Source organism: Pistacia vera, unplaced genomic scaffold (genome assembly GCF_008641045.1).
Source record: "Pistacia vera cultivar Batoury unplaced genomic scaffold, PisVer_v2 Contig60, whole genome shotgun sequence".
Classification (NCBI taxonomy): Eukaryota; Viridiplantae; Streptophyta; class Magnoliopsida; order Sapindales; family Anacardiaceae; genus Pistacia; species Pistacia vera.
Window position 1 is genome coordinate 25590 of NW_022196446.1, and position 13283 is coordinate 38872.

Genomic DNA, 13283 nt, shown 5'->3' on the forward strand with positions numbered 1-13283 from the left:
CGTTGATCCCTGTCAGTCTTCTTCTGAAGACCCATTATCACCCTATGAGTTTTACCCCTTCAGGTGGTTCCACCAGAGACCACACTTGGTTCTGGTACATGGAGTCATCTCAGATTTCATGGCTTTAACCATTTAACAGAATCTGGATCCGATATAGCCTCTTCGTAGGTTCGGGTTCATCGTCTTGGTAGACCAGTACATCATCATGTTGAGTCACGAGATAACCGTATCTCTCGGGCTCATGGTACTCTCCAGATCTATGTAGCTCTTGTGCTACCTGAGGTGGTTACTTGATCCACAAATTGTGGAGTAACCTCCTCATGATGCTCAACCACTTCATGTGGCACATACTCCCGTCCTTGTCTAGTATATCTTGTGGTTCTAGAACTTCACGAGTTCTACTTTTCTCCCACTAGTACTTCTTGAAAATATTTCTTTTCTAGGAGACACCAGATTGAGCAACAAAAATTTTATTCTCTTCTGGTGGTAGAAATAGTATCCTTTGGTCTCCTCTGGATACCCCCAAAAATACATTACAGGATTTGAGCCTAGCTTGTTCGAAGTCAATTTATTAACATAAGCTTCGCAACCCAAATCCTTAAATAAGACAAGTTGGGCTTTCGCCTATCCATAGCTCTATGGAGTCTTATCTACAGACTTGACGGCACACGGTTCAAAATGTGAGTCGCAGTCTCTAGGGCATAACCCCAAAACGTGCAGGTAATCACTAAAACTATCATGGACCTAACCATGTATGTAAGGTCCTATTCCTCCTTTCTGACACTCCATTGTGTTGGGGTGTATAAGGAGGGGTGAGTGTGATACTATCCCACATTCCTTCAGGTATGTTTAGCCCAACTTGCCAAAGTTGGCATAGTAGTCATTTTGAGATTATCCCTGTTGTCTTCTTAAGAACACATTATAGAACAGTTCCATAAAGATATTATTTATACTCAGGACAATAATCCATTAGTAAACTAATATTCTCATTTGTCCTATGTGGACACAGAAATATAATTTCTAGAAACTGAAGAAAAACCATAATAATCCACAAGTTCCAAGAAACAAGTCCATCGGCTAAATCAGACGATAAGATCTACAGCACATGCAGCAGACGTGTTTCATTTCCAACTGTAGGTCTACCTCTCCCTCGGCGAGCAATCTACTCTACTGTAGTTCCTACACATCAATCAAATGTGAGTACCACATCTTGTGTCAAACTAGATGTTTACGGGAGAAGTTAATCTCAATAATGTACCTGACGAAGAAGTAACATTCTCTTTCCCTTTTGCTAGGAAGGCCTTGCAATGTTTCCTCCGTGGCTGGGATTCCCACAGTGAGGACAAATGCTTTCCTTCTGCAACAGTTTTTTCCATTGACTTCTGAGCCCTTTCCTTTCACTTGAGTTACTTCAACCAACGTCCATGTTTCTGACATTTTATGCCTGACTAGTAGCCTTCAACAAATCCAGAAGCCGGAAAGGGTATTCTTCTTATCTTCCTCAATAAAGTCATAGACAAATTGAGAATAAAAATCTGGCAAGATTGTAATATTAGGTTATTGCTAAACCTTCTTTAGTCCACATCCCAAAATCCAAGCTTGTCATATACTCGATCACTTGAGTATATGGTCGCAACTTTGGTACCCTCTCCATCTACATCTGAATAACGACCGAGACACCATATGCTTCTCATTTCTTCGAAGAAAATGAAGATAGAAGCTAAATCCATTTTCTGGCACTGCTGTCGCAGTAAGGTGCCATTGATGCAAGCACAATGTATCTAGTCATTTCTGCTTTTGCATCATGTGTATGCTTCATATACATACCCAGTCTCATGGATAGAACTATCAGCAGGTCTTTGTGATAGAGCTTGCTCATGGTGTATATCTATCGCTTGACTGAAGTATATTATTTATACTTCTATACCAGGCAACAAAATTTTCACCATTCCCTTTCTCTCCAGTTCGATGATTTGTTGCAGTGATGTTGGGATCATTTTGCTCAAATTTAAGTGAATCTACAAGTGCAGAAAAATAACTATTATTACCATGTTCATTATATGTTTAATATGGTTTTTTTATTAAACGAAGCTCCCACTATTTTACTCATGTAATAGCCCTCACATTAACTCGGGAAAGCCGTTGACTTTCCTAGTGGACCGAGATCCCATCCTGCCCCTTCAAACCTTCGCTTTGGCGAACAAGCCAAAATGAGTTGATTAGGTAGGCAATAAACTTAATCCCCACAGTTGATAGCTCCCACTATCAACCTCAAATGTGAGAAGCCAACAAGCCAATCACACAACCCAGGATTACATCCATTGTCCTCAAGTGTGATTTCAGTATCCGTAGAGTGGACACACATGTCACACGTACACACAATATGTGTACTGCTCTACTATGCCTATGACGTGTGTTTATCAACCTCGCTTGGCGAACAAGCAAAACCGTCATTTTAAGTCGACCCATCACCATTAAGGAAAACTCCAATGCATTTTAACCTCCACTGGTAGAAGTGTACCCTGCCTTTGGCGAACAAGGTTTCGAGAACAGTGGTTTGATTAAAACCATGGTGATGGAAGGCGTTACTGACTTAATATACTTTAATTGAGGGTTTTGTATTATATCTCACCAGATTATTATCTTTGTTAGAATGACATTGTTTGGCATGTTATTCAACATTCAACCTTAGCATGCATTCTAAACGTAATATAAAACGTGCCGGTACATGGCCCAACTAAAACCGATTTCCTCGAGCCTAGAGGAATCGGTGGGTCACCTAGGGGTCCTGTAATAAACTTCTTGAGTCTTCAAGTATGGTTGCCTCGTCCTTTGCTCCATCTTCAAGTACATTACAAAAAATATCGTTCTAAATTTACAATAAATAATTATACAAATTCTTTACATCAATAAATTTAGAAACCTTGATTTATATTCGAGGGGAATTAGATGAGAAGAGAATGTACATCGAGAAGAGGAGAAAGGCAGGACACGCAGGCCCTATTTAATAAATCAACAAAGCTACGGACACCAAAAAAGTTACACCGAAATCGTGTACCGGCCTACGTGTAACACGCCTCTCATTTTTTTCACAATTTTTTTCTAGTGAACTACCGTCCATCAAATTTGGACGGCCGTTCACTCACATGGACGCCCATCCATATTATATGGACGTGCATCCATATACAAGGGACGGGCGTCCCCATTTAAAGGACGCCCGTCCATAAATAAAATATGAAAAAAAAAAAATTAACTTTGGGGACAGCCGTCCATAAATTATGGACGACCGTCCTTTGCGTTTGGACGGGCGTCCATTCCTAATGGACGCCCGTCCATACTTTAAAAAAAAAAAAAAATGTTTGGACGGGCGTCCATTCCTAATGGACACCCGTCCATTATTTTGGTTTCTACAAATTAAAGAAAAACTTTGGATGGGATGGGCGTCCGTAAGGAATGGACGCCCGTCCATTACTTACGTTTTTGTGAACTCTTTCCAGTGATAGCAATCTCATGCAGTATCTCCTGCACACCATCAGCCAACTTTTTGACGTCCTCCAGCCAGTCTAGTACGTTTGCATCCTGGTTGAAGTTCTTTGAAGTTCTTTTTCTGCGGCATCACAGATAGCTTTCTGAGCTTCAAGCCTTGCCATTAGTGCATTCGTTTCACCTTGGTTCTATCTCTTCCATTTTCTCCCTCCTCCGACATGCCTTCTCTAATTCTAGCTGCAACTCAACCTTTCTCAACCTCCATGCTGCTTCCTTCTTCTGTGCTGCCCAAACACGATGCCCTTCTTCCAACTCTCTGCAGTAGTCTACCAGCTCAAATACCAATAGGTTCTCTCCACAAGTGGGAACTGAGCCATGAAGCGGCAAATTTCCCAGAACAAGAGGGGCATTATCTGGCCCCCTCTCAGGCTGCAGCCATGGGATTGGAGGAGTAGTTGCCACTGTTGAGGGAGACAGAGTCAGGGTTACAGAAGGGGATGGTGGCCTGATAGTCGAGGTTCCATTGGAATTAGAAAGCTAGGAGGGTAGCAAAGTTGAAGGGGTGGGAGAGTCGGTNAATTTCTAATCAATTATAGTTTTCAAATTATTAAATTTTTTGTTACTGTTTTAAATGAATAAAATAAGTATAACATATGTTTATGGTTGGTCCGGTAATAGGACCATTCTCCATTTAATTTTAGTAATTTTTTCATTAATGTTATAATAGGAAAAATGTAGGTGTGAGTATGTCTGACGGAATTGCCGAAATAAATTTTATGTTGTTTGATATAGTAATCTAGAAATTAATTTGATTATCATGTTCTCAATTATTAAACAAACAAAGTTTTTGAATGAACTGTATAAATAGATGTTTGTTTTGAGAACTAGACTGGAGGTTATTGATTTTAAAGAAATATATGAATCCTATATTGTGAGAAAAGTTTTAGTAGACAATGTTAAACTTGAAAATTAAAGTTACAGAAATTACGGAAGGTTGGTACAAATTTTAAGTTTAAATAGTTGATCTCAATATTATTCAGGTAATATTAAATATCATGCACAATTCACAATAAAATACTGACATCGAATGTCAAAAACATGTCTGCAAATATAGTATCAATTGTACAAGCGAATGCTGAAAATATAATTAGACCATTTTTATACAAACATATTAGGGGCATCACAAAAGAGGAAAAGAACTATAAAAGCGATCCAAAAGAAACAACATAACATTGCAATATTCATGTAAAAAAGCTAACCAAACGTTTTTTAAGTTCACAAAAAAGCTATAAAAGCAATCTAAAAGAAACAACATAGAAATTTTCTTAAAGTATTCATTTCATATTGAGTAGATTAAATACATAAACGAATTGGGTTTTCATTTGTGGATATTCCTTCTCTTGCTCGATGGGGGTCTACCTCTATGACGAGGTTGATGCTCATGCGTTAGTTGAGAGGATACATTGACTATACCTTGAACTTCCATTGACTTTGCTGGCAAGACTGTGTTCTTCCATTTGTTCATCAATTCCAGACATAATCCAGTGTACTTCTCTGTCTGCAAGCAAACAAAATAAACACAATTTTTTTGATCTTCTCAAGTGTTCAAATTAGTTTCACCAATTTCATATATAAAATATAGTTTGTGGAAAGACATTATTTTTGTTAGTAAACGGTCCCGTATACGCAGCGGAAACAAAAACAAATATAACAAGATCTTTTACATGAGCCAAGATCAAGGGTATAATTTTACAATTTTATCATAATAAGAATCTATAGAAATATTAAGCATGAGTTAAGAGAAACAAATGCACGTTGGAGGCTCCTCCAAATTTGTCGACGAATGTTTTGCTACCGATCCAAGTGTAGGATCGAACCTGCGTAGTCCACACGAAGACAATCTCAAAAGAACCAAAGAGGGATTTGCCAGATCCTCTTTGGCTTCAAGATTACGAAGAAAAACAAATCAATTAAAATTGATTTTAGGCCAAGAGTGTTTCTGCCGTGGGAGTGAAAAGAGAGGGCTGCTGTGTGTTTTATTTTTCAAAGAAAAAAACCACTATAAAAAATCACACCACTTTTCTTTTATATAAAAAACAATTTGCCCTAATCCATACGGAAGGCTTGGGCTCAAACCCAAACGCCCCATGTTGCCGAAACACTCCAATTTGATTTTTTTATTCATCATTATCTCAATAAAATCAATTAATATAATATATATATTTATATATATATATTAACATTTAACAATAATGATTTAATATTTAAATAGTGCGAAACAACACATTTAAACGTAATTCTACTTATTATATTCTAACAAATTAATAAGGCTACGACCTCAGCAATTTAATTGCACTGTAAAATTCCAAAATACCCTTCGCCTTAAAAGACACGAAAACACCCTTCTTTCTTCTTGGATTTTAAATTATTTCTATTGGTTGAACCATAGGCTCCTCATCATATCGGCAGTTATAGTATCGCGATTAACACACAATTAATCGTCTTACTAATACACAGACCAAGATTGGCCTAAAGGCATCATGGCCACCGATAGATTCGAATTCAGCAAAGTGAGCTATGCAACGATTTGGTTACCGTGACCCCAATTCGACATTTCATCATACGTTATCTCGACGAGACGAAGGCATAGAATAGTGTCAACCTTCGGGTACTCTCGATATATTATTAGTTTCTGACCAATGACCCGTATATAAACTGGATAAAGCAACAACCAATCCCACTGTGGCCACAGTTTTAGTGTCATTGCCATATACTGAATTGCGCCATGAGATAACTTTTCCCTACCGGAGTTTTGAATCCTCTGTCAATCCCACATAGTCTTGATACACTCCTTGATGCAGCCAATCACCACCGTATTGCAGCTCTGAAAAGAATTGCGTAGGCTAGTGTCAAACTACAACAATCGGTGCACAAAGCGCTCTGGTGACTCTCAAGTCTAGAGCACATGCATACACCATTCGTTAGAGGATTTGTTTCCATAGACACTAGGGTTACCATCATATGGAATCCTCTGGTGGGTCAGTCCAGTGAACTTGCTGCGGTGTAATCGCTACAGCAAGCAACCATGTGTTGCACCAGGTTGTCACCAAACAACCTTGACAAGTGAGATCAGTCAATGCCTTTCGATAGGGTCGTTCAACACTATGATAGCTACGTATTATCGTGCCCTTACTTCAGAATAATATTGGGGCTACGGACGTTTCTGAATGGCCACCATATGGCTCATGGGTTCTCACTATCAAGATTTGAAACACTTGATACCCTCGTCACGGTTCTATATTCTAGGACATATATCAATCATATTGCAATAATAATGATTTACGCATATAGAATAAAATGCCTTTTATCGATTAATGAACATTATTACAAAGAGTCAATTCTATAATAATTGATGGCTCTAGGGCATCTACTCTAACAATCTCCCACTTGCACTATAGCCAATCATGCATTCAACACTGAATGACCCAAGTGCCTGCACTATAGCTAGTCATTCACGCACTCAACATTGAATGACCCAAGTGCCCATCATGCTTCTCTACAACAGAACTTTAATAGTAGGTTGGTGGTATTCTGCAAATCTGCACATTCCCTTTCTTATTGATCCTTTAGATCAGATTGAATCAACTAGTAGTGTTTGGATTACGGTGAGACCGTGATTCCTCAGCCACAACAATGGCTTCATTGTTATCGCAGTACACTATACTGGATTAGCAATGCTTGAAATCACATCAAGTTCAGTATTGAACTTCTTGATCCAACAATACATGGCTGCATTAAATAATGCGTTACACTTAGCATCAATTGTAGAATTCGCTGCAGACACTGATTCGAGCTCTTCCAGCTCACTGCAGTTACATTAGACAAAATGTGTAATCCCAAATCGCGAACTATAATCATTTTTTCCCGTTTGGAAATAGCGTCACTGTATTCTCTTACATGAGCTCATCTTTCCTCCTAATCCAAGAATATAATTCTTAAGCCCTTTTCAAATAATAAAAAGTCCTTGACACTCACCCAGTGTCATTCACTTGGATTTAGTTGATATCTCTATAGTGTGAATGCACATAGAACATCAACTAAGTACATAACATATTGCTCAATTGCCTGATTGATATCCACTACAGTGCTGAATGACATTAGATATCAATCTTAGACATCAAGATGGACCACTTGCTAAGCATGTGGGATCCTCTTCATTCTATCTCTCTCATTGTGTGGTTAAGACACATATCTTTACAGAGATAGACAACATATGCATCAGAAGAAATCCCTCTTGGATTTTTTCTATACTGAATGTGTTCAGTACTTGTCTATGTACTTTGACTTAGTTTGAGCAACCTACATAATCTATGACGATAGATCTTTATTCCAAGGATGTAGGCGCGTTCCCTTAAGTCTTCATGGGAAGCACTGGTGAACCAAGTCTTACTGCTGCAAGTTCGTATATATTCCCGATCAGAAGTATGTCATCGACATACAACACTAGGAATGCTACTGCGCTCCCACTCACTTTTTGTAAACACAGGGCTCATCTTCGTTTTTGATAAACCGAATTCTTTTACGCTTCTCACAAACGATAGTTCCGCTCTTGAAGCTTGCTGAGTCCATAAATGGATCTGCTACTTGCATACCTTATTAGCTTGACTATCAGAACGAAACCATCAGGTTGTGTCATTACACATCCTACTCAAGGTTTCCATTCAGGAAAGCAGTTTTGACATCCATTTGCCAAAACTCATAGTCATGATATGCAGCAATTGCAAGCATAATCTGGATGGATTTAATCATGGCAACCGGCGAAAGGTTTTTCATAGTCAATGCCAAAATTTATTTGAAACATTTGGCAACCAGCCGTGCTTTAGGTATGCACGTTGCCATCCATGTCAGTCTTTTCTTGAAGACCCATTTACACCCTATGAGTTTTACCCTTCAGGTGGTTCCACCAGAGACACACACTTGGTTCTGGTACATGGAGGAGTCCATCTCGATTTCATGGCTTTAAACCATAACAGAATCTGGATCCGATATAGCATCTTCGTAGGTTCTGGGTTCATCGTCTTGGTAGACCAGTACATCATCATGTTGAGTACGAGATAACCGTATCTCTCGGGCTCATGGCGTACTCTCCAGATCTATGTAGCTCTTGTGCTACCTGAGGTGGTTCAATTTGATCCACAAATTGTGGAGTAACCTCCTCATGATGCTCAACCACTTCATGTGGCACATCATCCCGTTTTGTCTAGTATTTTGTGGTTCTAGAACTTCATCGAGTTCTACTTTTCTCCACTAGTACTTTTAGAAAATATTTCTTTTCTAGGAAGACACCAGATTGAGCAACAAAAATTTTATTCTCTTCTGGTGGTAGAAATAGTATCCTTTGGTCTCTCTGGATACCACCCAAAAAATACATTTACAGGATTTTGAGCCTAGCTTGTTCGAAGTCAATTTTAACATAAGCTTCGACACCCCAAATCCTTAAATAAGACAAGTTGGGCTTTCGCCTACTCCATAGCATATGGAGTCTTATCTACAGACTTTGACGGCACACGGTTCAAATGTGAGGTCGCAGTCTCTAGGGCATAACCCCAAAACGATGCAGGTAAATCACTAAAACTCATCATGGACCTAACCATGTCTAGTAAGGTCCTATTCCTCCTTTCTGACACTCCATTGTGTTGGGGGTATAAGGAGGGGTGAGTTGTGATACTATCCCACATTCCTTCAGGTATGTTTAGCCCAACTTGCCAAAGTTGGCATAGTAGCATTTTGAGATTATCCCTGTTGTCTTTCTTAAGAAACACTATTATGAAACAGTTCCATAAAGAAATTATTTATACTCAAGGACAATAATCCATTAGTAAACTAATATTCTCATTTGTCCTATGTGGACACAGAAAATAATTTCTAGAAACTGAAGAAAAACCATAATAATCCACAAGTTCCAAGAAACAAGTCCATCGGCTAAATCAGACGATAAGATCCTACAGCAAATGCAGCAGCAAGTGTTTCATTTCCAATAGTAGGTCTACCTCTCCTCGGCGAGCAATCTACTCTACTGTAGTTCCTACACATCAATCAAATGTGAGTACCACATCTTGTGTCAACTAGATGTTTACGGGAGAAGTTAATCTCAATAATGTACCTGACGAAGAAGTAACATTCTTCTTCCCTTTTGCTAGGAAGGCCTTGCAATGTTTCCTACGTGGCTGGGATTCCCACGTGAGGACAAATGCCTTTCCTTTCTGCAACAGTTCTTTCCATTGACTTCTGAGCCTTCCTTTTCACTTGAGTTGACTTCAACCAACGTCAATGTTTCTGACATTTTCATGCCTGACTCAGTAGCCTCAACAAATCAGAAGCTCGGAAAGGGTATTTTCTTATCTTCCTCAATAAAGTCATAGACAAATTGAGAATAAAAATCTGGCAAAGTTGTAATATTAGGTTTATTGCTAAACCTTCTTTAGTCCCATCCCAAAATCTCAAGCTGTTTCATATACTCGATCCACTTGAGTATGGTCGCCAACTTTGGTACCCTCTTCCATCATACATCTGAATAACGACCGAGCAACCATTGCTTCTCATTTCTTCGAAGAAAATGAAGAATAGAAGCTAAATCCATTTTCTGGCACTGCTGTCGCAGTAATGGTGCCATTGAGCAAGCACAATGTATCTAGTCATTCTGCTTTTGCATCATGTGTATGCTTCACATATACTACCCAGTCTCGGATAGAACTATCAGCAGGCTCTTGTGAATGAGCTTGCTCAATGGTGTTAATCTATCGCTTGACTGAAGTATATTATTTATACTTCTATACCAGGCAACAAAATTTTCACCATTCCATTTCTCTCCCAGTTCGATGATTTGTTGCAGTGATGTGGGATCATTTTGCTCAAATTTAAGTGAATCTACAAGTGCAAAAAATAACTATTATTACCATGTTCATTATTATTGTTTAATATGGTTTTTTTTTATAAACGAAGCTCCCACTATTTTACTCAAGTTAATAGCCCTCACCATTAACTCGGGAAAGCCGTTGACTTTCCTGTGGACCGAGTCCCATCCTGCCCATTTCAAACCTTCGCTTGGCGAACAAGCCAAAATGAGTTGATTAGGTAGGCCAATAAACTAATACCACCAGTTGATAGCTCCCACTATCAACTCAAATGTGAGAAAGCCAACAAGCCAATCACACAATCCAATGGACTACATGCCATTGTCCTCAAGTGTGATCTCAGTATCAGTAGAGTGGACACCATGTACCACGTACACACAATATGTGTACTGCTCTACTATGCCTATGACGTGTGTTTATCAACCTTGCTTGGCGAACAAGCAAACAGTCATTTAAGTCGACCCTCACCATTAAGGAAAATCCAATGCATTTTACCTCCAATGGTAGAAGTGTACCCTTCGCTTTGGCGAACAAGGTTTCGATGAACAGTGGTTTGATTAAAACCATGGTGATGGAAGGTACTTGACTTAATATACTTAATGAGGGTTTTGTTATTTAATATTCACCAGATTATTATCTTTGTAGAATGAAATTGTTTGGCTGTTATTCAACATTCAACCTTAGCATGCATTCTAAAGTAATATAAAACGTGCCGGTACAGGGCCAACTAAAACCGATTTTCTCGAGCCTAGAGGAATCGGTGGGTCACCTAGGGGTCCTGTAATAAAATCTTGAGTCTTCAGTAGGTGTGCTCGTCCTTTGCTCCATTAAGTACATACAAAAAATATCGTTCTAAATTTACAATAAATAATTATACAAATTCTTTACATCAATAATTTAGAAACCTGATTTATATTCGAGGGGAATTAGATGAGAAGAGAATGTACATCGAGAAGAGGAGAAAGGCAGGACACGCACAGGCCCTATTAATAAATCAACAAAGTACGGACACCAAAAAAGTTACACCGAAATGTCTGTACGGCCTAGTGTAACACGCCTTCATTTTTTCACAATTTTTTTCTAGTGAACTACCGTCCATCAAATTTGGACGGCCGTTCCCATCACATGGACGCCATCCCATATTATAGGACGTGCATCCATATAAAGGGACGGGCGTCCCCATTTAAAGGACGCCCGTCCATATAATAAAATATGAAAAAAAAAAATTAACTTGTGGACAGCCGTCCATAAATTATGGACGAACGTCCTTTGCGTTTGGACGGGCGTCCATTTCTCCAATGGACGCCCGTCCATACTTTAAAAAAAAAAAAAAAATGTTTGGACGGGCGTCCATTCCTAAGGACACCGTCCATATTTTGGTTTCTACAAATTAAAGAAAAACTTTGGATGGGATGGGCGTCCGTAAGGAATGGACGCCCGTCCATTACTTACGTTTTTGTGAACTCTTTCCAGTGATAGCAATCTCATGCAGTATCTCCTGCACACCATCAGCCAACTTTTGACTCCTCCAGCCAGTCTAGTACGTTTGCATCCTGGTTGAAGTTCTTTGAAGTTCTTTTTTCGCGGCATCACGATAGCTTTCTGAGCTTCAAGCCTTGCCATTAGGGCATTCGTTTCAACCTTGGTTCTATCTCTTCATTTTCTCCCTCTCGACAGCTTCTCTAATTCTAGCTGCAACTCAACCTTTCTCAACCCCATGTGCTTCCTTCTTGTGCTGCCCAAACACGATGCCCTTCTTCCAACTCTCTGCAGTAGTCTACCAGCTCAATAACCAATAGGTTCTCTCCACAAGTGGGAACTGAGCCATGAAGCGGCAAATTTCCCGAAACAAGAGGGGCATATATCTGGCCCCCTCTAGGCTGCAGCCATGGGATTGGAGAGTAGTTGCCACTGTTGAGGGAGACAGAGTCAGGGTTACAGAAGGGGATGGTGGCTGTAGTGAGGTTCCATTGGAATTAGAAAGCTAGGAGGGTAGAAAGTGAAGGGTGGGAGAGTCGGTCTGAAAAAAAACCCTCCATTCGAAGACCATGACAAATGCACCGTCTTCACTAGCTTCTCTGCAAAAGTCTCTAGAATCTGATCTACTTACGCTCTCTAATGGATTAACTGGTGTGCTGTTATCCTTTTGTTCCCTCTGCTGCTTCTCTTTGAACACTTCCCACCACTTGCCAAGTCTCTTGGCAGTGCGGCCAGGGACTTCAGCTGCAATTTTCTTCCACTTGTTGCCGTGTTTGGCTTGAAGACGGATGACAAGATGCTGCTCCTCTTCAGTAAGAGATCCCTTCTTGATGCTGGGTTTGAGGTAGTTCTTCCACCTTTCTAAGCACGATTTTGCGTCCCTGTTTAGGGGTGTGTTCATGCGCTGTGATACAAGGCTCCACTCCCTTGGGCCATATTGTTTTACATAAGCACGTAACAAAGCATCCTCTTCAACTTTCCAACGCTGTCTCTCTTTTATTTCCAGGTGCAAACACCATTGCCCGTTGTGTTAAGCTCTTTATAATGTATCTGAAATATTGGAAGCGGTGAAGGTATTATTGCAAGAGAGCCACCATGGCATCATATGTAGTGTAAAAACAAAACAATACGAGGAAGAGGAAGAGGAGTTTCCCTAGAAGAAAAAAGGAACCAGTATAGTCTAAAAGATAAAAATAAAGCGAGAAAACGTCAATGTAAAATTGTGACAACCTAAAAAAACAAATAAGAAGCTATTTCTGCTCTGCACAGACCATTTAGTAAGAACATGGATCAACTAATGAGTAAAGTCTTAAAAATGGAGGCAACAAATGCAAGCTCCTTAACCGACCCAGTCAAATAGTTTTCCAAGATACAACATTCTCAGTCACGCCCACAATATGAGGA

The 13283-nt window shown here is 39.6% G+C and overlaps 1 pseudogene; it reads right to left on the reverse strand.

Moving 5' to 3' along the window:
* Positions 1–3468: 3468 nt before the first annotated feature.
* LOC116110276 lies at positions 3469–12888 on the reverse strand (annotated as a pseudogene).
* Positions 12889–13283: the final 395 nt, after the last annotated feature.